This window comes from Somniosus microcephalus, chromosome 5 (genome assembly GCF_052327205.1).
Source record: "Somniosus microcephalus isolate GS21.2 chromosome 5, FLI_Smic_1.0, whole genome shotgun sequence".
Classification (NCBI taxonomy): Eukaryota; Metazoa; Chordata; class Chondrichthyes; order Squaliformes; family Somniosidae; genus Somniosus; species Somniosus microcephalus.
In genome coordinates, this window is record NC_140991.1 from 133,897,673 (window position 1) to 133,923,911 (window position 26,239).

The window sequence follows — 26,239 nt, forward strand, 5'->3', positions numbered from 1 at the left end:
AGCTTTCTTAATTCGGTTAGGTAATCAGCGTTACTTTCATTCTTGTGTTGATTTCTCTTGAAGAACTTGAATCATTCCGCTATCAGCAGCGGTGTTGGGTTTAAGTGCTCTTGCAGGGTATCAACAATTTCTTTAAAATTCTTGTCCTTTGGTTTGGCTGGAGTGATTAAATTTCATAACAGCCTGTATGTCTTTGCGCCCATTAAGTTCAGAAGTACTGAAGAATTTTTTTCATCTTCTATTCCATTTGCAGTGCAATATACCTCTACTCTTTCCATGTATGTGGTCCAATCCTCTATTTTGCTATCAAAGGCATCAATATTACCAGACTTAGGCATTTCAGAAAAGATATGGCGCTTCCCGTGCTTTTTTTTTCTTTTCTGTAGCAAAGATATGGCGCTTCCCGCGCTTTCCCGCCGCTGCTGCCGATAACAACGCTGTTTACTGCGGTTTCCGTTCTCTTTTTTTTTTAATTTACTGTTGGAGACTCGTTCCCGCCGGAGGTCTGAACGCTGACCTGCTTGCCGCGCCGGCCGTCTCCCGAGTGCTCCCTCCCAGTCCGTTATTGCTTGCCACCAATTTCGCTGCCTGTCTCAGCTGTAGAGCCAGCCGCTGGAGCCCCAGCCTGACGCCCAGGAAGGATTAGCGCAGTACCTGCCACCAGCTTGGACAGCTGGTGAAACCACAGCTTCTCTCACTTCCTTGAGTCTTCTGGACACCCGAGGAATCGATGTCCTTGAGGTGCTGCCGAATTGCAGGTAAGTCCATTTCCACTTCGTCGCCACTGTAGTGTCCGTGTGTTGATAAAGACACTGAAGACAGGAGTTGGTTCATAGGTATTTACTAAGCAAAGTCTGGGGTGGTTCTAACGGATATACACAATATACAGGCTTATATAGCCCGAGTGGCAATTACCGGCATTACAGCACACCTGGGGCTCTTAAAGGCACATACACCACAGGACCCTCACTATCTCCTCCTTGAATGCCTCCCACTGCTCTGACATTGATTTACCTTCAAGTAGCTGTTTCCAGTCCCCTTTTGCTAAATCACATCTCAGCTTAGTGAAATTGGTCTTTCCCAATTGAGAACTTTTACTCCTGGCCTATCTTTGTCCTTTTCCATAACTACCCTAAATCTAACTGAATTATGATCACTACCACCAAAATGCTCTCCCACTGATACCCCTTCCACCTGCCCAGTGTCATTCCCTAAAAAGTCCAGAACTGCCCCCTCTCTTGTTGGGCTTGATATTTACTGGCTAAAAAAATTTCCTGAATGCATTTGAAGAATTCTGCGCCCTCTATACCTTTTACACTGATTCTATCCCAGTTAATATTAGGGTAGTTGAAATCCCCTACTATTACTGCCCTATTGTTTTTGCACTTCTCAGAAATTTGCCAACATATTTGCTCTTTTATCTCCCTCTGACTATTTGGGGATCTATAGTACACTCCCAGCAGTATGATCGCCCCTTTTTCGTTCTTCAGTTCGACCCATATGGCCTCATTTGATGATCGTTCTAACATATCATCCCTCCTCACAGCTGTAATTGTTTCCTTAACCAATATTGCAACCCCCCTCCTTTTTTATCCCCCTCTCTATCTCGTCTGAAAACCCTGTAACCAGGAATGTTGAGCTGCCCTTCCTTCCCTGCGTTCAGCCATGTTTCAGTAATAGCTATGATATACTTCCACATGTTTATCTGTGCCTTCAGCTCATCTGTCTTATTCACTAGACTCCTTGCATTGATATATATACAATTATTATGCACTGCCAAACCCCTTTGTTGTCTATTTTCTAGCCTTTGTTTCATCTGCAATCCAAACTCACTTACTAATTTACTGCCTTCAATTTCCAGCTTTGCTTCTCTCCCTTCTGAATCTACGCTCAGGTTCCTATCCCCTTGCCAAGCTAGAGTAAACCCTCCCCAGCAGCACTTGCAAACCTCCCCGCAAGGATATTGGTCCTGGCCCTGTTGAGGTGCAACCCGTCCGGCATGTACAGGTCCCACCTCCCCCAGAACTGGTCCCAATGCCTCAGGAATCTACAGCCCTCCCTCTTGCACCATCTCCCCAGCCACACATTCATCTGCTCTATCCTATTTCTATACTCACTCGCGTGTGGCATCGGAAGTAATCCGGAGATTACTACCTTTGAGGTCCTGCTTATTAATCTCTTCCCTAGCTCCCTAAAATCTGCTTGCAGGACTTCAACCCATTTTCTACCTATGTCATTGATACTGATATGGACCACGACCTCTGGCTGTTCACCCTCCCCCCCTCAGAATGTCCTACAGCCGCTCAGCGACATCCTTGACCCTTGAACTGGAACAGCATTGCTTGGAAAATATATCTCAGCAACTTCTTGCACAGTGCAAGCATGGGGAATTTTTCTAAAATAAATCTAAGCAGCTTTACTCGTCTATGTACTACACAAATTAATTTGGATTCTGGTTAAGATCCGGCGTACCTGAATGCTAAGTGCCGATGTAAAGCTACTGGTAATTGAGCAGGAGGCTGGAGAACCGGTAAAACACCAGGAATTTGCTCTGATGCCTCTTATTCACTTAACAAGTGAGAAGTTCATACAAATTTCTGTCCTATTACACTCAAATGATCTCAGACTCAGACTTCCCCAGTAGGTTAGAGAAGGGCCAGTTTTCCTGACCCTCACCCCTATCTTGTCCAGGTGCTAGGCACACAGTGTGTGCTTTGGATGAGCTCTACCTATCTAGGCCTCAGAGTGCCTGCTTTTTGTAGGCCAGGGCATTAACATGACCTGGTCACACCACTGGCAGAGGCCAACTCCCGGCAGGGCCTTGCGCTGGGCAATGCAGGTGGAATTGGTATCACAACTTCCCTTTCATCATAGGCTAGAGAACGTAGGAAAAGACATCTGCAACAGTCAGCGTACTGTGTTGCAGGCCTTCCCCTCTAGGTGGCCAGGTAATCCATTCACAGGCCTCCTTCACTAAACTGTTTGTGTGTTCAGATACACTCCGTCAAGTATCCACATACCTAGCAGGAGCTCAAACCAAACAAGAATGGAATATTTGCAAAAATCCAGCACCTAAATCTTCCGCCTGCCAATAACCAACAACAATTAATTACTGCCACAAGAACTGCAGGGAAACCTTTGGAGTGAAAAGATGACTGCATACTTCAGAACATAGTTTTTTTTCTGTTTGAGAGATCGTGAAAGAAAACCAGAAAGTTGACTGCTGAGGAACTTGGAGATTATTCTGCATCTAATCACTCTTTCAGAGTGACAGCAGGATCTTTCAGAACAGTCCTCTTCCATCAATGGAAAAGGTCGCAAATGCTTTTTAAAATAGCTTTGCGCTGTTTGAAAAAATGGAAAAGTCACAGAACAAATAGGCCCAAAAATCGGTGGGGTTTGCATCCCGATGTAACTGCTAGAATATGCAGACCAGGAACCTCTGGGAGAGGTTCCATCATTTTAATTTTCTAGGTGGTCGCATACACTACTAGGGGTGCATCTCAGACACCCACAAATTTGGGAGAGGCTGTAAATTGTGGCCAGAGGTTGCCCACTCCGGTGGTAGTGCTGGCCCCCTCCTCCTCCCCAGAAACATGTGGACAGTGACCAATAACACTTACAGATTCATCCAGGGTCCAGGCCAATTCCCAGGTTGGCCTCACTTCCTTTGGCTAGCTAGCTAGCTACGTCTCTTCTCTCTGGGTATACTGGCCTGTCAGCAGGTTCCCAGCCTAGGAACGTGAAAAGTCCTGGTCCTAGGTGTTCCCTTACCCCAGCCACACTCCTTCTGATGTGAGTGACCCTATTTGGGAACTCAAGGGAGTGAACCAGGAGGGCTTTGCCTTTTTAGCCCCATAATATTCAGATGCATAACTATTTGGGGGATTAAATTTCTCTTAGTGCACAAATAACATTTTAATTCAAAACTAAAATTTTCTCCCTTTATTAATCCACATGCAGGAAGCACATAATTTTACTTTGTACAATAGGAAGATACTGCAGATGTTGGAAATCTGAAATTAAAACAGAAACGGCTGGAAATACTCAGCAAGTCAGGCAGCATCTGTGAAGAGAGAAGCAGAGCTAACATTTCAGGTCGATGACCTGTTATGCTTTCTAGATGCGCAAGTGTATTTGAGTGCACTAAAAATTACACACAACTGAGTCGTCAATCAGAAACCTGCAATAAAGCTGCTGAACTAACTCACCACTTAAAATGCGGGCCAGTCCAACTGTGAAGCGTGCAATTCCTGGGCCAAGTGGCGGGAGAGCATAGAAAACACAAACCCGAAGTTTCAGGTGAGGAACTACAGCTAATAATAGACAGCTTGAGGGACGGACAAAGTTCTTTCCACTGGGCAAATGGTGAAAACCATCAGAAAGCAGAGGGGGTGGCCATCTTACAGGCCATTACCATAGATTGCTCAGCCCCAACACACAGATGTCGGACCTGAAAATAATCGCAATGACAACCAATGAGGATAACTGTGAATAAATAGGCAGCCGTATATACAGGAAACACTTTATACCCCTCGAGGTTGTTTGATTAGGTTAGCTTAGTATATTTAAAACAAAATGATCCAGTAGTCTGACAAAATTTCAAAACAAAATAATGAAGATTGTTGAGAACTAATAGTTCAGGCCAAAAATGAGAAGCATAGAATGATGCAGGTGAGAAAGATTGAAGACTGACTATCATTACACACGCAGCTGCAATTTCAACACACTGAATGCTTTAAAAACTCTATAGTCAAAGTCATTTATATTAATCTAGGCTATCCAAAAGTCCCTAAAATTATGCTGTTGCTTGAAATATACAGTTCAAAATATTTGCTCATTCATTGCAAATTGTTCCATTGCTTGTAGAAGGAGACTGTTTTCAACCAAAAGGTAGCGGAATGTAACAAGTTAATCCCTCACCTCCTTTCACAGGCCATTATGGAAGTTATAGGGGGAATCAGTGGTGAAAGGTACAAGCAGAAGGAAAGTGTAACATTTGCATATTGAATTATCATTGGCCCGCAGGCACCTGTAAGGAATACCTATTATATTCACGTGATCACATACTGAGTTGTCATTGGCCTGCAGGCATCTGTAAGGACTACTATTGTTTTGAAGACCCAGGCTAGGGGTCCTAACGCCATCTTGTCCCCACTGTGCTGTATGAGTAAGATCACAGACCTATTGCTTTAATAAAAGAGTTAAACTGTAATACTCCATTGTCCTGCAAGTTATTATTTTTGTACAAAGTGTGCAAAACAAGACATGGTGTCAGAACAGGGATTGAAAATGGACATCGTTGGAGCTCCCTTACCGCGAATGAATTGGGAATCTTTGAACTTACATAGAGAATGGCGCAAGTTCAAGCAACACGTGGAGTTAATGTTCTCAGGTCCGTTGAAAAGCAAAGGGGAGGAAGAAAGATGCAGCTACCTATTCCTGTGGATCGGAGAAAAAGGGAGAGACATTTTTAACACATGGGCCTAGAAATTCATTAAGGCGCTGCCAGCTTTGCGGCCAGTTACCGCCTAAAGAGGGCTTCTGCGCCAAAAAGGAGTTTGCGCTGATATTCAGCGCAGCGGTATTGACGGCGGTAGCCATTAGCGCTGCGCCGGCACCGATGACGTCATCGGTGTGCGCAGTGCCCCGGTTCTGCCCCAAAACCGGCCCGATCCCCATATTTAGTAGCGGCCGCCTCCTCCGAAGCGGCCGCAAACAGCGACCAGAAAACGGGGCCGTGCTGTAGCCTTAGTGGGGCGCTTTAAAGGGGAAGGTGCGGCCAGCCGCTTTTTCGGCAGCTGCCTGCCCGCACCTCCTTCCCCGGCCTCCTCCACCACTCCCCCCCCGCGGCATTGCCGGCTGTTTTCCGCGAACCCGGCACTTCTCCGTGGTGCCGGGCTCATTTGCCGGCACTCTCCAGCGGCGCTCTCCCCGTTGCAGGCAGCTCCCCCTTAAGAGAAGGAGGAGGCCTGCAGTACCGCAGCCTGCCGCTCCGCAGCGGCTGGCGCAGCGGCGCCAAGAGCGCTGAAATTCAGTGTCAGCGCCCCAAGCGGAGGCGGGCACACCCTGGTATAACGCCCGGTTCCGAATTGGGGCGCAAACACTGAATATCTGACGATCGCTAATGGCTCCCCGCCCAGCGCTAACTTTTGGGCGCGAGCGAGCTGGCCGCCCCAAAGTGAATTTCTAGGCCATGGTCTCTCACCGCAGATGAAGCAAAAGTACTGAAAAGTTATTTTGACCGTTTTGAATCATATGTGATGCCCAAGACAAATACAATATTCGCTAGGTAAAAGTTTCAGGATAAAGTACAAGGAGCTAGTGAGTCATTTGAACAGTTCGTGACTGAGTTAAAACTGCCGGTAAATGACTGCGAATATGCAGATAAAGATGAGATGGTCAGAGACCACATCATGTTTGGAATACATTCAGCTAAAGTGAGAGAGAAACTTTTGAATGTTGGGTCCGGGCTAACGCTGGACAAAGCTATGGACATAGCTAGATCGCACAAGATAGCCCAAGCACAGTTGAAAACCATAACCAGCGCCATGAACAGCTCACATGAACAGACAGTGCACGCAGTTAATAGACACACACCAAAGAACACCGCCCAGAGAACGTGTTTCAGAACAGAAAGAACAGAGAGAGTTCTAAAAATGAGCGACACAGACATAAAACGCTTCAAAAACTGTGGATATTGTGGAAACAAGATGCATGGAGAAAAGGAGCAATGCCCTGCCAAAGGAAGGCAATGTGCTAAACGTGTAAACGGAACCACTTTGCTAAAGTTTGCAGGACTGTTTTTAGAAAGGCAGTACACACAGTGAGTGACAGCCAAATGCCAGATAGAGAGCCAAATGCAGAGGAACTGTTTATTGATTCTGTGTCACAGAAAAAACAGATTTCAGAGACTGAGCAAGCCTTTGCCGATATTGAGATAGGAAAAGAGGGCACAGAGTTTAGGTTTAAACTAGACACTGGAGCTCAGGTTAATGTAATTGCTCTGAGTGAGTATCACAGCTTGAAGGATGGTGTGAACTACAGCCCACCTCATGCAGACTGACCAGCTATGGGTGTGAGCAGCGCATTGTAAAAGGCACATGTGTGATGAAATGCAAGTACAAAGAAAATGACATGATGTTGGGCTTTTACATTGTTGACACTCGAGCACCTCCAGTGCTAGGTCTAAAGGCATGTTTAGACATGAACCTCGTCAAGCTAGTGCTATCATTGACAGCACCAGTTGAGAAGCAGACAGTCATGCAGGAGTTTGCTGATGTTTTCAAAGGAATCAGATTATTCCCAGGTGAATGCACTATTCACCTTGACCCAGCAGCAACCCCTGTGGTTTGCCCACCGAGAAGGTTACCCCTTGCTCTACATAGTCACCTGAAGGAGGAGCTGCAGAGCATGGAGAATACAGAAATCATCGTCCGGGAAACAGAACCGACAGAGTGGGTCAACGCGTTAGTAGTGGTTGAGAAACCACGTACAGGCAAGCTCAGAGTCTGTCTCGACCCCAGAGATTTGAACAAGGCTATCAAATGCCCTCACTACCCTCTACCAACGCTAAATGACATCACACCCAAGCTAGTAGGAGCATGTTACTTCAGTGTAATGGACGCACGATCAAGATACTGGACTATCAAGCTCACAGAAGAGTCATCTAAGCTAACAACGTTCAACACACCATTTGGACGCTACCGATTTCTGCGTTTACCATTTGGTCTTATCTCAGCTCAGGATGAATTCCAGTGGAAGATCGACGAAACCTATGAAGGCCTCGACGGAGTAGTTGCAATCGTAGACGACATCCTCATCTATGGCAGGAATAGAGAGGAACATGACAGGAACCTCCGTGCGATGCTACAAAGATCACGGGAGAAAGGTATCTGGCTCAACCCCGAGAAAAGCATAATCGCATCCACCGAGATCAGTTATTTTGGCATCACCTCTCAATTGATGGCATTAAGCCGGATCCAGAGAAAATCTCCGCCATCAAGAAGATGGAGCCGCCGAAGAACCGCGCAGAGCTAGAGACAGTGCTAGGCATGGTTAACTACTTAGTCAAGTTTGCCCCGAGCCTCTCCGAAATCAACGCACCCATGCGTCAGTTGCTCAAACAATCCAATGAGTTCCTGTGGGACAAACAACATGACACAGCATTTCAGAAAATGAAAGACCTAATCACCAGAGAACCAGGACCAGTTCTTGCCTACTTCGACCCCAACAAACAGCTCAGACTACAAGTGGACGCGTCAAAGTACGGACTAGGCGCAGTATTACTGCAAGAAGGAAAGCCCATCGGCTACGCTTCCAGATCTCTCAAACAGTGAAATCAACTATGCTTAAATCGAGAAAGAGCTATATGCAATTCTGTTTGGATGTAAGCGTTTCCACCAGTACGTCTATGGCCGACAAGTCATTGTGGAATCCGACCACAAGCCTCTCGAGTCAATCATGAGGAAACCACTAGCCGCAGCCCCACCAAGGCTACAGAGAATGATCCTTCAGCTACAGAAGCACAACTTCACAATCATTCACCGTCCAGGCAAAGACATTCCTGTCACAGACACGCTCTCCAGAAAGTCTCTTAGCTACCAAGACAGCAGCCTCAGTGAAGGCATGGATGCGCATGTGCACATGGTGTACAACAGCTTACCTGTGAGTGACTCAAAACTGAAGGAGATCCGAGCAGGAACAGAGAAAGATGCACAACTCACACTGCTGAGCAAAGTCATACATGAAGGATGGCCTGAGGAAAGGAGGAAATGCCTTCAGAGCATATCTGAATTCTGGAACCACAGAGATGAACTGTCACAAATCAACGGAATTGTCTTCAAAGGGGAGAAAATCATTGTTCCTACCAATCTCAGAGAAGAGATGTTGACAAAAATTCATGCTGGACATATGGGCATGGAAAAATGCAAACAAAGAGCATGTGACATTATGTTTTGGCTCGGAATGTGCAAACACATTGAGGACATTATCAGAAAATGTTCCATTTGTCTAGAACACCGCCCATCAAATGTCAAAGAGCCCATGATACCTCACCGAATCCCAGACAGGCCCTGGCAGGTCGTGGCAACGGATCTGTTCACATGGAACAATGAGGACTACATAGTGACTGTTGATTACTACAGCAGATTTTTTGAACTGGACAAGCTTCACAGCACCACATCTGCAGCTGTGATCCACAGGCTAAAGGCAGCCTTTGCCAGGCATGGCATTGTGGAGACTTTAGTCTCAGATAATGGCCCCCAATACAAATCAAAAGAGTTCGAGTCGTTTGCCAAGGCATGGGATTTCACACATGTCACATCAAGCCCACATTACCCTCAAACTAATGGCCTTGCTGAAAAAACTGTCCAGATTGCAAAAACACTCATGGACAAAGCCAAAGCGGACAAAAGAGACCCCTACAGCAGTCTCCTTGAGTACCGCAACACTGCGGTTGACAACTTCAAGTCACCAGCACAGCTGTTGATGAGCCGCAGACTTCGCTCAATCCTTCCAAGCACCAAACAGCAGCTGCGGCCAGAGGTCGTCAGCTGCAAGCAAGTGCATGCAAAACGTGTACAGAGACAGCAACACCAAAAGAGATACTATGACAGGTCAGCTAGACTACTGCCGCTGCTGCACAATGGAGAATCCATCAGAATCCAGGAGCATGACTACTGGAAGCCAGCTGTAGGGGTTGCAAAATTTCCCCTATTTCCCTGAAGATTGAAAAGATATTGGTCCACATCATGGATGAAGAATTGCGTGACCTGAATTGTCTCAGCACCAGGACTTTAAGATTAAAATGGTACCCTTTGAGTTTCGAACTGTGAAAATTGCAGAGGGGCCTGAAAATGGCATGGACAACAGCGGAATTGAGGAATTGCTGGAAAATATTCACACACCTTGGGACAGTGCATCTTGATGGGGTCATTCCCTGGAGTTTGGGATATCACAAAGGGTTTTGAAATGGCCACAGAAAGCATGGCAAAAGGACAAGCAGCTCGAGTTGCCTGTGTGTATAAAGTGGGAGGATCTAGCAGTGGCTGTGAGTCAGACCTGCCAATCAAAGGGAGGTCCCCTTCAGAAGCACTTGAAGTTGTTTATTTACTTAAGAGATTAGCCCACTTGAGAAAACCACAGGACAATTGATTTGAAACTGCTTCTGTTTACATAGCCATTCAAAGCTCCTTCACAGACAATGAGAGACTGAAACCCTGAAATGGACTTTTGAAAGGCAACAGTTTAAGAATGAATGAGGTTTAAACCACTCATCATTCTGGACAATAGAGCAGTTGAATTTCCCTTTTGTTTTAGCCCAGGTGGGCTCCGGATGTGGGCGGGAACATTTTGGCCCCACAGTGCAGACACACTAACCCAGTCCAACCACTTTGAGTTAGCCAATCACAGCTTTTCTCTTGTGAATTGGAACTTTTTGGGTGTGAATTTTCCAGACAGGCAAACAGCAGAGGGGGGAGGGGGCTCACCAGGTATATATGATAGCTCCTGAGAAGCTATCGCTCTCTTTACTTCCTGGGACCACAGGTGAGCCTCTCTCTCTCTCTCTCTCTCTCTCTCTCACTTCGCTGGATCACATGTGAGCAGAGTTTCTGACTCCTCAGCAAAGCAACCTAGTAAGGAGTTTGGGGGATGGTAATTAAGGGGATATTGCTAAGATTGTTTAATCAACATTGTAGTCACTTATCCCTCGTTTTTACCGTCTGCATTCCCCCATTTAAGCAATTTTACTGGAATTACTGTGTTCGTGTGGTATAGTTTGATATTTGATTATAGTTTCTTGTAGTTAATAAAACTTGATTTTTCCCTCATCCAAACCACGTGTCCGTTTTAATATCATTAATTATAAGTCCTGCTGTCAGAACTGGAAGGTGGGGTAGCGAGTCGAACCCGCTGTTTTAAAATTGGTTTATTTGGAATTGGTCAGAGTGCAGGCAGAGGCTGCAGACCAGGTGAATTATCTTAAACCAGTTAAAAGAAGCCCCCTTACAAAATGGCGACCGCGGCAGGACTGCAGGCCATTTGTGATTTGATAAGTGGTTTGGATCTGGAGAAAGTACCAGCTCTTGTTTCTCTCATTTTCCGTATGTGGGTAGCCCTGCGAATTTTAGCGGCAGTGTGTAGGCTGACCTATCCGGGTATAGGTGGCTGGTTTAGGAAGGATGAGATGAGGGAGCAGGAGGAGGTTAAATAGGCCAAGAATCAGGAGTCCCAGTTTGAGAAATGCCAGGCGGGGGTAGAACACCTCATGAGAGAGGTGAATGAGGCCAGAGCTAGTGGGATGAGGGTGCAGGAAGAGAATGCACGCCTCACACTAGAGGTCATGAAATGCCAGGCATTTATAGAGCGCCTTGTGCAGGGAATCACTGAGGCCAGGGAAAGTGAGATGAGACTGCGGGAAGAGAATGCCCGCCTCACCTCAGAAGTAACAGAGCAGGAGGAGAAGGTCAAGGAAGTAAAAGCAGCTTATAAGTTGGCCTGCGACCAAAGTTTCAGTGAAACAGATCATGGCCGCTGTAGGGCAGAGATAGAAAGCCTTAAAGTGGTTTTAAAGGCAGCAGAGGGGATGATTTGTATGATCAGCCCGAAGGCAGGTCAGCCAGATTGGGACACTTCCCTACCCCAGTGGGACCCTAGTTTTGCACAAAGTTCAAATTTGAAATGGTTGGGTGGCTTAGGAACAGAGAAACAGCAGCCTGGGATCAGAAATCTGCAGGCTGCTGCCACTCCATCCACAGAAACTGCTCGCGCAGGCACGGTTTCCCAGCCCGTACCCCCAGCGGATGCTCCTCAGCTTTCCCGCGCAGCACGGTCGCGCGCCTGAGGGGAGAGCTTTGCCAAAAGGAGGGCCGCGCAGGCACAGCCGCGTGGCTGAGGGAAGAGGTTTCTCAACACCGGGTTCGCGCAGATGCAGTCGCGAACCCGGAACCCCCAGCGACTCCGTTCCTCTGCGAGGCCGAGCGCGCAGGCGCAGTCGGCCGTTTAGAGATCCCCGCTTCCCAGAATAAACGCGCAGGTGCAGAAACCTGTCTGGAAGACCCAGCGGTTCTTCCAACCATTTTTAAAGAGACTGAACATGCAGGCGCGGTTGCCTGCGCTGGTGTAACAGTTCACCAGCCCTGTAAAGTGCTTGTTCGTGCAGGCGCGGTTGCCTGTGGGACCCTAGCGGCCCCTCTTCTGTTTTCCCGCGCAGGCGCGATCGCCTGTTTGAAGCCAGAGGCTTCACAGCCTCTGCCGTGGGACAAAGAGGAGGAGGTTTGTGCAGGCGCGGCCACCTGCTTGAATACAGAGGCTTCACAGCCTCTGCCCTGGGACACAGGGGAGAAGGTTTGCGCAGGCGCGGCCGCCTGTTGGGATACCCAGGTTTCACAGCCTCTGCCGCGAGACTCAGGGGAGGAGATTCATGCAGGCGCAGCTGCCTGTTTAAAGGGACCAGCTTCCCAGCCAGCCTCTAGAATGGTTCCCCCCATGATGTGGGAGCCTGGGGGGGGGGGGGGGGCGGCAGGTATAGCAATTCCTCTTGCAGGGGAGCTGGTAACAGGTTTTGGACATGGGGGAAAAGGTTCCCAGCCAGCTAAGGCCGCGACCCTGGCTCAGAGTCCGCCAGCCAAAGTTTCCCCCACAGAGACACCCCTCAGAAGGTCTAGGTGGGTCCGCAAGCCCGAGACAAGATGGTCACCCACTTTACAGTGGAGTAAGGCGGTCTCCCGAGCCAGGGAGAAGCTAAAGAACAGGGGTCCCCACTCAACAGCCATAAGCTGCGAGGGACCAGAGACAGCAGACAGTCCAGCTTCGCTGCAGCCAGCAGCAATCAGCGACAGTGCCAGAGATTAGCCTGGCCGTCTGGAGATGGGCGGCATTTGTATTATAGCTATGTGTGAATATAGTGTGCTTTTAAGCTGTATTTTAAGTTTTGTTGATATCACTAGTTTTAAGTTTAAGTTTGAAGAGTTTAAGTTTACATGTGTGCCAAATGTTTGTATTTTGGTCCAAGGTCGAGGGACCCGACCATGGCTCCACCTAAGGCAGCAGGTCAGTGAGACCTGGCTGCATGTCCTTTTAAGTTTTGCAGGAGATTGGACCATGAAGCAATCATGTTCGCCCAGCCTGAGCTGGGCATCGAATGAAGATATGGATACGGAATGTTGGGGATCACCTCGCCACTGGTCAAATCCAGGAGACCCCGCAGCGATCTTCGGGAAAAACCGGACAGGGTCCGGAGGAACTTGCCTACTCCTCCTACGGGGAGGAGATGGCCCCAGCTGGGTGGGGCACGGCCCCCAACCCAGCACTATCCTGACCGAAGTTCACTTGCGGGAGACCTCGCTGTTGAGGAGTCATGATGGGGAAGCGCGGGCACCTTGTCTGATAGGGATGCGTTCCCCAGGGGTGGGTGGTGATGGCCCGGGAAAGTTTGTATAGGGGAGGGGGAGACGCAAGAGTCACGTGGGTGCGGTCGGGGGAGGGAGGAACTCACCTGGGGGTCCACGGGCAAAGAGTGTAAGTGTGGCTGGGAAGGATGAGTGGGTGGCTGGATCTGGGATCCAAGTTTCAGTGTGGGGCCAGGGAGAGCCGCCACACAGGCACCCATCATTTTCTGCAGCCAGTCGAGGGAAGACGGGAGGGGGAAGGACTGGGAGTCACGGTCCCATACTCCCCGGTCTCAGTCTGTGCCAAGGTAATTTTAAACATGAGGGGCACCCCACCTCCACAAAGGGACAAGGAAACAGTTCAGAGCTGGCGGAGCAGGCTTGTCAGTAAATCCATTCTGCCTGTTTTAAAGTTTAAGACAATCAAAGGGGGGTGGGAGGTGCTTTTACTGCCCGGGTGGGAGGAGCAATACACACTCGAATTTCGTGACCCATCATCAGCACGTGATGATCGGGGTTTATTTAAGCATGTTGTTTCAAATGCTTAATGATTTTTGTATTTTGTGTTGCAGCCCCAAGTTGAGCAGAGGCGTAGGACCCTCTCCGTGCTTGGGATCATTTTGATTACATAGTGTAACTAAGATTGCAACATTTTGTAATAAGTTATAATGTAAAAGGTGTTTGTAAATTTGGATTACATTGTATAATTTTACAAGCGTGTAGGGGTATGAGACCCCTTATTGTAAACTGATGTAAACAATAAGATGCCTACCGTACCACGGTTTTTCTCCAATTTAAGGGGAGAGGATGGTTCGGGGGATCAGTGGCAGATAGCTGTTAGGTAAATACAGGGGATGGTTGTTTGTGAGGGGGTCTGAAAATTTTGCTCACTCCTTTAAGTTGATACTACAAGCAAGTTGGGAGTATCAAAAGGGCGGAATGTAGGGGTTGCAAAATTTCCCCTATTTCCCTGAAGATTGAAAAGATATTGGTCCACATCATGGATGAAGAATTGCGTGACCTGAATTGTCTCAGCACCAGGACTTTAAGATTAAAATGGTACCCTTTGAGTTTCGAACTGTGAAAATTGCAGAGGGGCCTGAAAATGGTGTGGACAACAGTGGAATTGAGGAATTGGTGGAAAATATTCACACACCTTGGGACAGTGCATCTTGATGGGGTCTTTCCCTGGAGTTTGGGATATCACAAAGGGCTTTGAAATGGGCACAGAAAGCATGGCAAAAGGACAAGCAGCTCGAGTTGCCTGTGTGTATAAAGTGGGAGGATCTAGCAGTGGCTGTGAGTCAGACCTGCCAATCAAAGGGAGGTCCCCTTCAGAAGCACTTGAAGTTGTTTATTTACTTAAGAGATTAGCCCACTTGAGAAAACCACAGGACAATTGATTTGAAACTGCTTCTGTTTACATAGCCATTCAAAGCTCCTTCACAGACAATGAGAGACTGAAACCCTGAAATGGACTTTTGAAAGGCAACAGTTTAAGAATGAATGAGGTTTAAACCACTCATCATTCTGGACAATAGAGCAGTTGAATTTCCCTTTTGTTTTAGCCCAGGTGGGCTCCGGATGTGGGCGGGAACATTTTGGCCCCACAGTGCAGACACACTAACCCAGTCCAACCACTTTGAGTTAGCCAATCACAGCTTTTCTCTTGTGAATTGGAACTTTTTGGGTGTGAATTTTCCAGACAGGCAAACAGCAGAGGGGGGAGGGGGCTCACCAGGTATATATGATAGCTCCTGAGAAGCTATCGCTCTCTTTACTTCCTGGGACCACAGGTGAGCCTCTCTCTCTCTCTCTCTCTCTCTCTCTCACTTCGCTGGATCACATGTGAGCAGAGTTTCTGACTCCTCAGCAAAGCAACCTAGTAAGGAGTTTGGGGGATGGTAATTAAGGGGATATTGCTAAGATTGTTTAATCAACATTGTAGTCACTTATCCCTCGTTTTTACCGTCTGCATTCCCCCATTTAAGCAATTTTACTGGAATTACTGTGTTCGTGTGGTATAGTTTGATATTTGATTATAGTTTCTTGTAGTTAATAAAACTTGATTTTTCCCTCATCCAAACCACGTGTCCGTTTTAATATCATTAATTATAAGTCCTGCTGTCAGAACTGGAAGGTGGGGTAGCGAGTCGAACCCGCTGTTTTAAAATTGGTTTATTTGGAATTGGTCAGAGTGCAGGCAGAGGCTGCAGACCAGGTGAATTATCTTAAACCAGTTAAAAGAAGCCCCCTTACAAAATGGCGACCGCGGCAGGACTGCAGGCCATTTGTGATTTGATAAGTGGTTTGGATCTGGAGAAAGTACCAGCTCTTGTTTCTCTCATTTTCCGTATGTGGGTAGCCCTGCGAATTTTAGCGGCAGTGTGTAGGCTGACCTATCCGGGTATAGGTGGCTGGTTTAGGAAGGATGAGATGAGGGAGCAGGAGGAGGTTAAATAGGCCAAGAATCAGGAGTCCCAGTTTGAGAAATGCCAGGCGGGGGTAGAACACCTCATGAGAGAGGTGAATGAGGCCAGAGCTAGTGGGATGAGGGTGCAGGAAGAGAATGCACGCCTCACACTAGAGGTCATGAAATGCCAGGCATTTATAGAGCGCCTTGTGCAGGGAATCACTGAGGCCAGGGAAAGTGAGATGAGACTGCGGGAAGAGAATGCCCGCCTCACCTCAGAAGTAACAGAGCAGGAGGAGAAGGTCAAGGAAGTAAAAGCAGCTTATAAGTTGGCCTGCGACCAAAGTTTCAGTGAAACAGATCATGGCCGCTGTAGGGCAGAGATAGAAAGCCTTAAAGTGGTTTTAAAGGCAGCAGAGGGGATGATTTGTATGATCAGCCCGAAGGCAGGTCAGCCAGATTGGGACACTTCCCTACCCCAGTGGGACCCTAGTTTTGCACAAAGTTCAAATTTGAAATGGTTGGGTGGCTTAGGAACAGAGAAACAGCAGCCTGGGATCAGAAATCTGCAGGCTGCTGCCACTCCATCCACAGAAACTGCTCGCGCAGGCACGGTTTCCCAGCCCGTACCCCCAGCGGATGCTCCTCAGCTTTCCCGCGCAGCACGGTCGCGCGCCTGAGGGGAGAGCTTTGCCAAAAGGAGGGCCGCGCAGGCACAGCCGCGTGGCTGAGGGAAGAGGTTTCTCAACACCGGGTTCGCGCAGATGCAGTCGCGAACCCAGAACCCCCAGTGACTCCGTTCCTCTGCGAGGCCGAGCGCGCAGGCGCAGTCGGCCGTTTAGAGATCCCCGCTTCCCAGAATAAACGCGCAGGCGCAGAAACCTGTCTGGAAGACCCAGCGGTTCTTCCAACCATTTTTAAAGAGACTGAACATGCAGGCGCGGTTGCCTGCGCTGGTGTAACAGTTCACCAGCCCTGTAAAGTGCTTGTTCGTGCAGGCGCGGTTGCCTGTGGGACCCTAGCGGCCCCTCTTCTGTTTTCCCGCGCAGGCGCGATCGCCTGTTTGAAGCCAGAGGCTTCACAGCCTCTGCCGTGGGACAAAGAGGAGGAGGTTTGTGCAGGCGCGGCCACCTGCTTGAATACAGAGGCTTCACAGCCTCTGCCCTGGGACACAGGGGAGAAGGTTTGCGCAGGCGCGGCCGCCTGTTGGGATACCCAGGTTTCACAGCCTCTGCCGCGAGACTCAGGGGAGGAGATTCATGCAGGCGCAGCTGCCTGTTTAAAGGGACCAGCTTCCCAGCCAGCCTCTAGAATGGTTCCCCCCATGATGTGGGAGCCTGGGGGGGGGGGCGGCAGGTATAGCAATTCCTCTTGCAAGGGAGCTGGTAACAGGTTTTGGACATGGGGGAGAAGGTTCCCAGCCAGCTAAGGCCGCGACCCTGGCTCAGGGTCCGCCAGCCAAAGTTTCCCCCACAGAGACACCCCTCAGAAGGTCTAGGTGGGTCCGCAAGCCCGAGACAAGATGGTCACCCACTTTACAGTGGAGTAAGGCGGTCTCCCGAGCCAGGGAGAAGCCAAAGAACAGGGGTCCCCACTCAACAGCCATAAGCTGCGAGGGACCAGAGACAGCAGACAGTCCAGCTTCGCTGCAGCCAGCAGCAATCAGCGACAGTGCCAGAGATTAGCCTGGCCGTCTGGAGATGGGCGGCATTTGTATTATAGCTATGTGTGAATATAGTGTGCTTTTAAGCTGTATTTTAAGTTTTGTTGATATCACTAGTTTTAAGTTTAAGTTTGAAGAGTTTAAGTTTACATGTGTGCCAAATGTTTGTATTTTGGTCCAAGGTCGAGGGACCCGACCATGGCTCCACCTAAGGCAGCAGGTCAGTGAGACCTGGCTGCATGTCCTTTTAAGTTTTGCAGGAGATTGGACCATGAAGCAATCATGTTCGCCCAGCCTGAGCTGGGCATCGAATGAAGATATGGATACGGAATGTTGGGGATCACCTCGCCACTGGTCAAATCCAGGAGACCCCGCAGCGATCTTCGGGAAAAACCGGACAGGGTCCGGAGGAACTTGCCTACTCCTCCTACGGGGAGGAGATGGCCCCAGCTGGGTGGGGCACGGCCCCCAACCCAGCACTATCCTGACCGAAGTTCACTTGCGGGAGACCTCGCTGTTGAGGAGTCATGATGGGGAAGCGCGGGCACCTTGTCTGATAGGGATGCGTTCCCCAGGGGTGGGTGGTGATGGCCCGGGAAAGTTTGTATAGGGGAGGGGGAGACGCAAGAGTCGCGTGGGTGCGGTCGGGGGAGGGAGGAACTCACCTGGGGGTCCACGGGCAAAGAGTGTAAGTGTGGCTGGGAAGAATGAGTGGGTGGCTGGATCTGGGATCCAAGTTTCAGTGTGGGGCCAGGGAGAGCCGCCACACAGGCACCCATCATTTTCTGCAGCCAGTCGAGGGAAGACGGGAGGGGGAAGGACTGGGAGTCACGGTCCCATACTCCCCGGTCTCAGTCTGTGCCAAGGTAATTTTAAACATGAGGGGCACCCCACCTCCACAAAGGGACAAGGAAACAGTTCAGAGCTGGCGGAGCAGGCTTGTCAGTAAATCCATTCTGCCTGTTTTAAAGTTTAAGACAATCAAAGGGGGGTGGGAGGTGCTTTTACTGCCCGGGTGGGAGGAGCAATACACACTCGAATTTCGTGACCCATCATCAGCACGTGATGATCGGGGTTTATTTAAGCATGTTGTTTCAAATGCTTAATGATTTTTGTATTTTGTGTTGCAGCCCCAAGTTGAGCAGAGGCGTAGGACCCTCTCCGTGCTTGGGATCATTTTGATTACATAGTGTAACTAAGATTGCAACATTTTGTAATAAGTTATAATGTAAAAGGTGTTTGTAAATTTGGATTACATTGTATAATTTTACAAGCGTGTAGGGGTATGAGACCCCTTATTGTAAACTGATGTAAACAATAAGATGCCTACCGTACCACGGTTTTTCTCCAATTTAAGGGGAGAGGATGGTTCGGGGGATCAGTGGCAGATAGCTGTTAGGTAAATACAGGGGATGGTTGTTTGTGAGGGGGTCTGAAAATTTTGCTCACTCCTTTAAGTTGATACTACAAGCAAGTTGGGAGTATCAAAAGGGCGGAATGTAGGGGTTGCAAAATTTCCCCTATTTCCCTGAAGATTGAAAAGATATTGGTCCACATCATGGATGAAGAATTGCGTGACCTGAATTGTCTCAGCACCAGGACTTTAAGATTAAAATGGTACCCTTTGAGTTTCGAACTGTGAAAATTGCAGAGGGGCCTGAAAATGGTGTGGACAACAGTGGAATTGAGGAATTGGTGGAAAATATTCACACACCTTGGGACAGTGCATCTTGATGGGGTCTTTCCCTGGAGTTTGGGATATCACAAAGGGCTTTGAAATGGGCACAGAAAGCATGGCAAAAGGACAAGCAGCTCGAGTTGCCTGTGTGTATAAAGTGGGAGGATCTAGCAGTGGCTGTGAGTCAGACCTGCCAATCAAAGGGAGGTCCCCTTCAGAAGCACTTGAAGTTGTTTATTTACTTAAGAGATTAGCCCACTTGAGAAAACCACAGGACAATTGATTTGAAACTGCTTCTGTTTACATAGCCATTCAAAGCTCCCTCACAGACAATGAGAGACTGAAACCCTGAAATGGACTTTTGAAAGGCAACAGTTTAAGAATGAATGAGGTTTAAACCACTCATCATTCTGGACAATAGAGCAGTTGAATTTCCCTTTTGTTTTAGCCCAGGTGGGCTCCGGATGTGGGTGGGAACATTTCGGCCCCACAGTGCAGACACACTAACCCAGTCCAACCACTTTGAGTTAGCCAATCACAGCTTTTCTCTTGTGAATTGGAACTTTTTGGGTGTGAATTTTCCAGACAGGCAAACAGCAGAGGGGGGAGGGGGCTCACCAGGTATATATGATAGCTCCTGAGAAGCTATCGCTCTCTTTACTTCCTGGGACCACAGGTGAGCCTCTCTCTCTCTCTCTCTCTCTCTCTCACTTCGCTGGACCACATGTGAGCAGAGTTTCTGACTCCTCAGCAAAGCAACTTTGTAAGGAGTTTGGGGGATGGTAATTAAGGGGATATTGCTAAGATTGTTTAATCAACATTGTAGTCACTTACCCCTCGTTTTTACCATCTGCATTCCCCCATTTAAGCAATATTACTGTAATTACTGTGTTCGTGTGGTATAATTTGATTATAGTTTCTTGTAGTTAATAAAACTTGATTTTTCCCTCATCCAAACCACGTGTCTGTTTTAATATCATTAATTATAAGTCCTGCCGTCAGAACTAGAAGGTGCGGTAGCGATTCGAAACCGCTGTTTTAAAATTGGTTTATTTGGAATTGGTCAGAGTGCAGGCAGAGGCTGCAGACCAGGTGAATTACCTTAAACCAGTTAAAAGAAACCCCCCCTACACAGCAGTCGTCATCCAGCCAGCTGACACTGAGCGATTGTATCACATCCGCACCCCAGAAGGACAGGTGTACCACCACAATCGCAGGCACCTCCTGAACACCAAGGAACAACACCGTCATTCCAACGAGAGGATCAGTTCAACAGAGTGTGATGAACAGAGCAATACACAAAACACATCATACTTACCTGAATCTAAACCTGAACCTGAATTGTTGACCGATTCAGGAGCATGCTCAGTTTCATACCACACAAGGTCGGGACGAGAGGTCAAGCCTAGAGTTATCCTTGACTTGTGAACTGTCAAAGGGTGTAGGGGGATTGCTGCCCTAAAAAAAACTGTACATCGTTATTGAAACATTGAGATGTTTTCAGTGCTAGTTAAATGCTGAGTTTATTTATATGTTTATGCTACCAAGAAGAAAGGTTTAAAAGTAATGCATAACATTTTTCTTTTAAAAGAAAGGGGATGTAACATTTGCATATTGAATTATCATTGGCCCGCAGGCATCTGTAAGGAATACCTATTATATTCACATGTGATCACATGTTGTGTTGTCATTGGCCTGCAGGCATCTGTAAGGACTACTATTGTTCTGAAGACCCAGGCTAGGGGTCCTAACGCCATCTTGTCCCCACTGTGCTGTATCAGTAAGATCACAGACCTATTGCTTTAATAAAAGAGTTAAACTGTAATACTCCGTTGTCCTGCAAGTTATTATTTTTGTACAAAGTGTGCAAAACAGGACATAAAGAACCAATTTCCTGGTTGTAGTTAAAAACACATACCTAAACTGTACAAATGTGTTTCATCCGTTGCAAAATGTGCCATGTTTCGTCTGTGTACCAACAACTATGTGTATGTGCTCATCATGTGCCTTTTCAATTTAGTACAACATACCTGAACCCAAAGGACAGCAAGCTGGACCCTCTATGCCACAAGTCTTACTTCAACATTCATCATCATCACAACGTGAAGCAGACTGCATAGGTAAAAAGCTATTCTCCAGACAGTATTGTGTATTGTTTAGCCTTCAGGCTTCACAATGAAGGAGATCCTTTCAGAGTGCAGCTCAAAGATTAACCGTCACCTTTCAAGATTTTTGATCTTTTTTTTCTTCACAGAAAGGCTTTGGAGATTGAATTACACTTACATGTTGTGAATAAACGTGAAGTGAATTCAAACAGATTTAGAAAGAAAGTCCATAGGCTGTAGGCATTGAAGAATGCTATTAAAGTCAGATGAGACAGTTTGGGGATGCCACAACTCATAGTGGTGTGGCTTCAGATCTCCTTAAACCTTCTCTACTATTCCATTTTAATGACCTAACTGAGGACTGTTGCTGGCGACACAATGGCCCAAACTTAAAAAGCCTCTTCACCGGTGAGCTGCCTGGGGGTGTCCGCAGTTTGCTGGTCTCCGCAGCTTGCCAGGCTCATTTCAAAGAGACCCGAGGACCAATATTGGGTGCACCTCAGGCTTACCCGTTCAGGTGTAGTGGGTTGTTCCCTGCATGCAGTTCGCGCCCACCGGCGTAAACAAATTTCTAGGCCTAGATTTCCCCAAAAATGCTTGGACCGAGGCCCTGCAAAAATTCCAAATGCACATGCTGCTATCTGCAAATATCTTTGTATGTGCATTAACCACTGTATATAGATAATAATTGTCTGCACATGCATCAGTCTTGGCATATGTATTTATCTATGCATATGTGCGATGAATATTGAAAATTTGTCCTGTCATGGGGATATATATTTTTAAAATCTTAAGTAACTGAAGGTAAAATAGACCCTGCCACTTTTGATAAACATACAAGATAGTTTCAGGCAACACCCTGTCTATAAGGTTGTCAAGTTTGGGTTCAGATTGTGCTTTGATCTGGTAATCATTTAAGATGATGGGCTACAATATAACTTTATGTCAAGCAGGAGAGACAGCTGCTGAGCACGTGTGATTGCGAGCTGTTGCAGCTGAACAAACAGATGTCCCTGATAAAGTTACACATCAGGATTCTACAGTTGATATTTTTATACAATTGTATTTTAAATTACTGATGCCATTCGGAATTTCATAGTGTTGTAAATTTAAAAGAGTCCATATTCCGATAAACATTGGGGCCAAGGGTCTTGGGAGCTCTGTTGGTCTCCTGCAGTAGTTCCCATGGTGGGCCAGCAATACCCTGGGAAAACAGCGGAGACCTAGTTGTGCTGGGTTTCCGTTGTTTCTGGGACTTGCCTTATAAGGGCAGAATTTCCACCCACCACTATAAGGCAAATGTCATTGGGGGCTGGAGCTAAGGCAGGGATTCCCTTTGCCAGGAATTCCCCCTCCACTGGCTCAGTCAGGACTTGGCATATCGTTGGAGGCCAGTATGCCGAAAGAGTTGAGACACACTGGTCTCCAGCTGGGCACGTGTGGGCCCCACTGGAGTGGTCCAGGCCAAGGAAGTGCTTTGGCCCTCCAAAGAATGGGCATATTTGTTTTTTCTTAAAAAGCAGTTCGGCCTTTTTACACAGGGTCTGAAGTGGACATGGTTGAGATTGAGGAGGGGAGCCTGGGCAAACCCTTCTCCCCCAGTGGCACCCGCAATGGTGCTTGCCTGCTTGCCTGTCCCATGCAAATTAGATACCCTTCCACTTACCTTGTAAACTGGTAGAGTCAGCGCTGGAGGACACCAGTGGGCATGATCCTGGTGTAATCACTGGGATGGTGTCCTGAGGAATTGTGGCCCTGTTGTATATAGTTTTACAGTAATATCAGAAGGGATTACATCATTGTTGTATCTCAAAATACTAATATTCCTTTGATTTTTAATTCTGACATTAAAGAGAATTTGAGTTTTGTAGAATTCGCAAAATTGAACATTGTCCTATAAGGGTCTATTGGCAGAAAAGGCCTTAACTTTTAAAAACTGTTTTAAACGAAGCCCAGAAAAAGGGGCACACAAAATGGCCACCAGACCCCGTGACCAGCTTTTGGGACACTTTAAAATGGTTCCTGCAGTCCCCAGACAGCTTTTGTGGATTCAGCCCACAGTAGGTTCTGGAAGGCAGTTTCAGGGAAAACGAAACCAGACAGAGCCCCATACATATAGATTGGATGCAGATCCGATCAGATCGGCCTGTAGATAAAGGCCATCTAAATGTTTACCCAGACAAAGGGGAACAGATTCAAGTTTGAAGAGGGACATTAAAGACAATACAGGGTCATTCCAGACCAGAGATGGCAGTTACCGGCCATTCCGAAGATACTTTAAAAACAAAGACTACCCCGCTGTACTACAAGCCCGACAAAAGTTAAACAAAGACTAACCTTGATTTGGCGGGAGGTAAGGGCCTCCATGAAAAAGTATAACTGGAGTCCCGGGGTAGCCATCGGTAGCTTTTAGCTTGGAGCTTTTGCAGCTTTTTGCAGCTTGGTGGAGCGAAGGGTAGCATAGCGTGGCGCAGCTTGGCTTAGCTAGCTTGCCTTTTCGAGAGCCGTGGAGGAACGTCGAGCCGGAGACCAGTCAAGAAGGTGATTCGAGCCTGCGTCCTGCCCCAGGGTAACCATCGGGAGATTATCGACAAACCCTGGGCCGTTGACGAGACAAAGGACAGTAGCCCTCCAGAAGAAACCTATCTGAAAATGGTAAACCAGCTGGGCTCTGCGAAGAAACCTATCTAACCATGGTCAAACAGTTGGTCTCCGTCCACGCCGACGTTTAGGCCTGCTAGCATCCAGCCTGTCCGTGACCTTCACCTCGAGGAAGAAGAGAGAGTGTCGCAGCCCGCAGCGTTGACCACGTGGAGACAGGATGCCTGAGAGGATCAAAACTCAGACCTTTCAAAATCTTATACTTTCAAATTGGATTGGTGAGCATGTTTCTGGCCCCTCATAATCTGATCTAGTTAGGTTTAGGGGGTGGGCATTTTGGGTATAATTAATTATGAGTTGTTGTCCCTCGATCTTCCGTGTGTTTCCCCATTTCGAGATGACTTTTGTAAAGTATAACATGCCTGTATATATGTTGGTTACTACTGTATTATGATTTTTTTTCCCTCCCATGTACCTTATTGGCTTACATTCAATTTGTTCCTTTCTGCAATAAAATTTCATTTCGTTTTCATTAAACCTGATCTATAGAGTATTCTCTGCATTGTAGTTCCTGCCTCAAAGTCCAGTGTATAGAACCTAAGGGGCGAGTGGGTCGAACCACTCAAGGTTTTACTGTGCAAGAGAGAGAGGCCTCCAGAGAGAGAAACCTTTACGATCAAAAACCCCTTACAGTTTATAAATTGATTTTTTTGACTGCTGAGGAATGAGCAGTTCAAACTATTTGCTGATGCTGGGAGGTAACCATAAACCTGCACTGCAGAAGACTGAATGCATAGAACTCAATTATGTAATGTTCAGAGGATAGTTTGCTGCAATTAAAGACAATTCTTAATCATAGTTTATTGCCTCGCAACGGCAGAGCTCATAGAAGAACATTTGTTGTTCATGAAGGAAAGGTCTGCTCAGGAAGTGCTCTGCCACCACTGAATGGTACTTTAAGAGTCCACGGCTTAAAAGTTTGGTTGCGTAGTGCCCGTTTTTTGGGCACTAACTAGCCTACTAAGCCCCCAAAATGACGAGGAGGAAGCACATATCAAATCAATCAAATCAAATCAACTTTTATTGTCATTGTTAGTGCACAAGTGCAGTACAACGAAATGTAGGCTTGCGGCTCCCAAGAGTGTACATTTAGATTAAGACATTTAAACAGTCAACATACATTTGGCTTGTAATACATTAACATAAACATAATCATAATAAAGTGCATTGGCAGATGTGCAGGCTTTAGAGTTTATTTGTGGAGTTCAGTAGGATGACAGCCCTGGGAAAGAAGCTGTTCCTAAATCTGGTCGTACGGGTGCGAATGCATCTGTAGCATCTCCCAGATGGCAGGAGGGTGAACAGACTGTGGCTGGGGTGGGTAGGGTCTTTGATGATGGACCGTGACCTCCGTAAACAGCGTTTCTGGTATATGTGCTCTATGGTCGGTAGCCGGGTGCTGGAAATGCGTTGGGCAGTTTTGACTACCCGCTGCAGGGCTTTCCAGTCATAGTAGCTACAGCTGCCATACCATACTGTGATACAGTTTGTCAGGATGCTCTCTATTGTGCAGCGGTAAAAGTTAGAGAGGATCAGGGGTGACAGGTTACATCCCTTCAGCCTCCTTAGGAAATATAGGCGCTGCTGGGCCTTCTTCACCAGAGAGGAGGTATTGAGGGACCAGGAGAGGTCTTCCGTGATGTGGACTCCGAGGAACTTAAAGCTGTCCACCTTTTCCACCACAGCCCCATTGGTGTGGATGGGGGTGTGACTTCCGCCTTTAGACTTCCTGAAGCCCACAATGATTTCTTTGGTTTTCTTGATGTTAAGGGCCAAGTTGTTATCGGCGCACCACTTCACGAGATGCTGGACCTCCTCCCTGTAGGCTGACTCATCGTTGTTGGTGATCTGGCCTACTACCGTGGTATCATCCGCAAACTTGATGATGGTGTTGGAACCATGAACAGCCACACAGTCGTGGGTGAAGAGGGAGTAGAGGAGGGGGCTCAGCACACATCCTTGTGGGGCCCCTGTGTTCAGGGTCGGGGGAGGGAGGTGTGGTTACCTAATTTGGCAGACTGGGGTCTGTTTGTTAGGAAGTCCAGGGTCCAGTTGCAGAGGGAAGTGTTCAGGCCAAGAGTTTGGAGTTAGGTGGCCAGCTTGTTGGGGACGATAGTGTTGAATGCTGAGCTGTAATCTATGAACAGCATTCTGATGTAGGTCTCCTTACCATCTAAGTGATTCAGTGCCGAGTGTAGAGCAGTTGTGATTGCATCCTCCGTTGATCTGTTTGCACGATAGGCAAACTGGTGTTGGTCAAGAGAGGCGGGAACACTGGCTTTGATGTGAGCCAGGACCAGTCTCTCGAAACACTTCATTATGATGGGT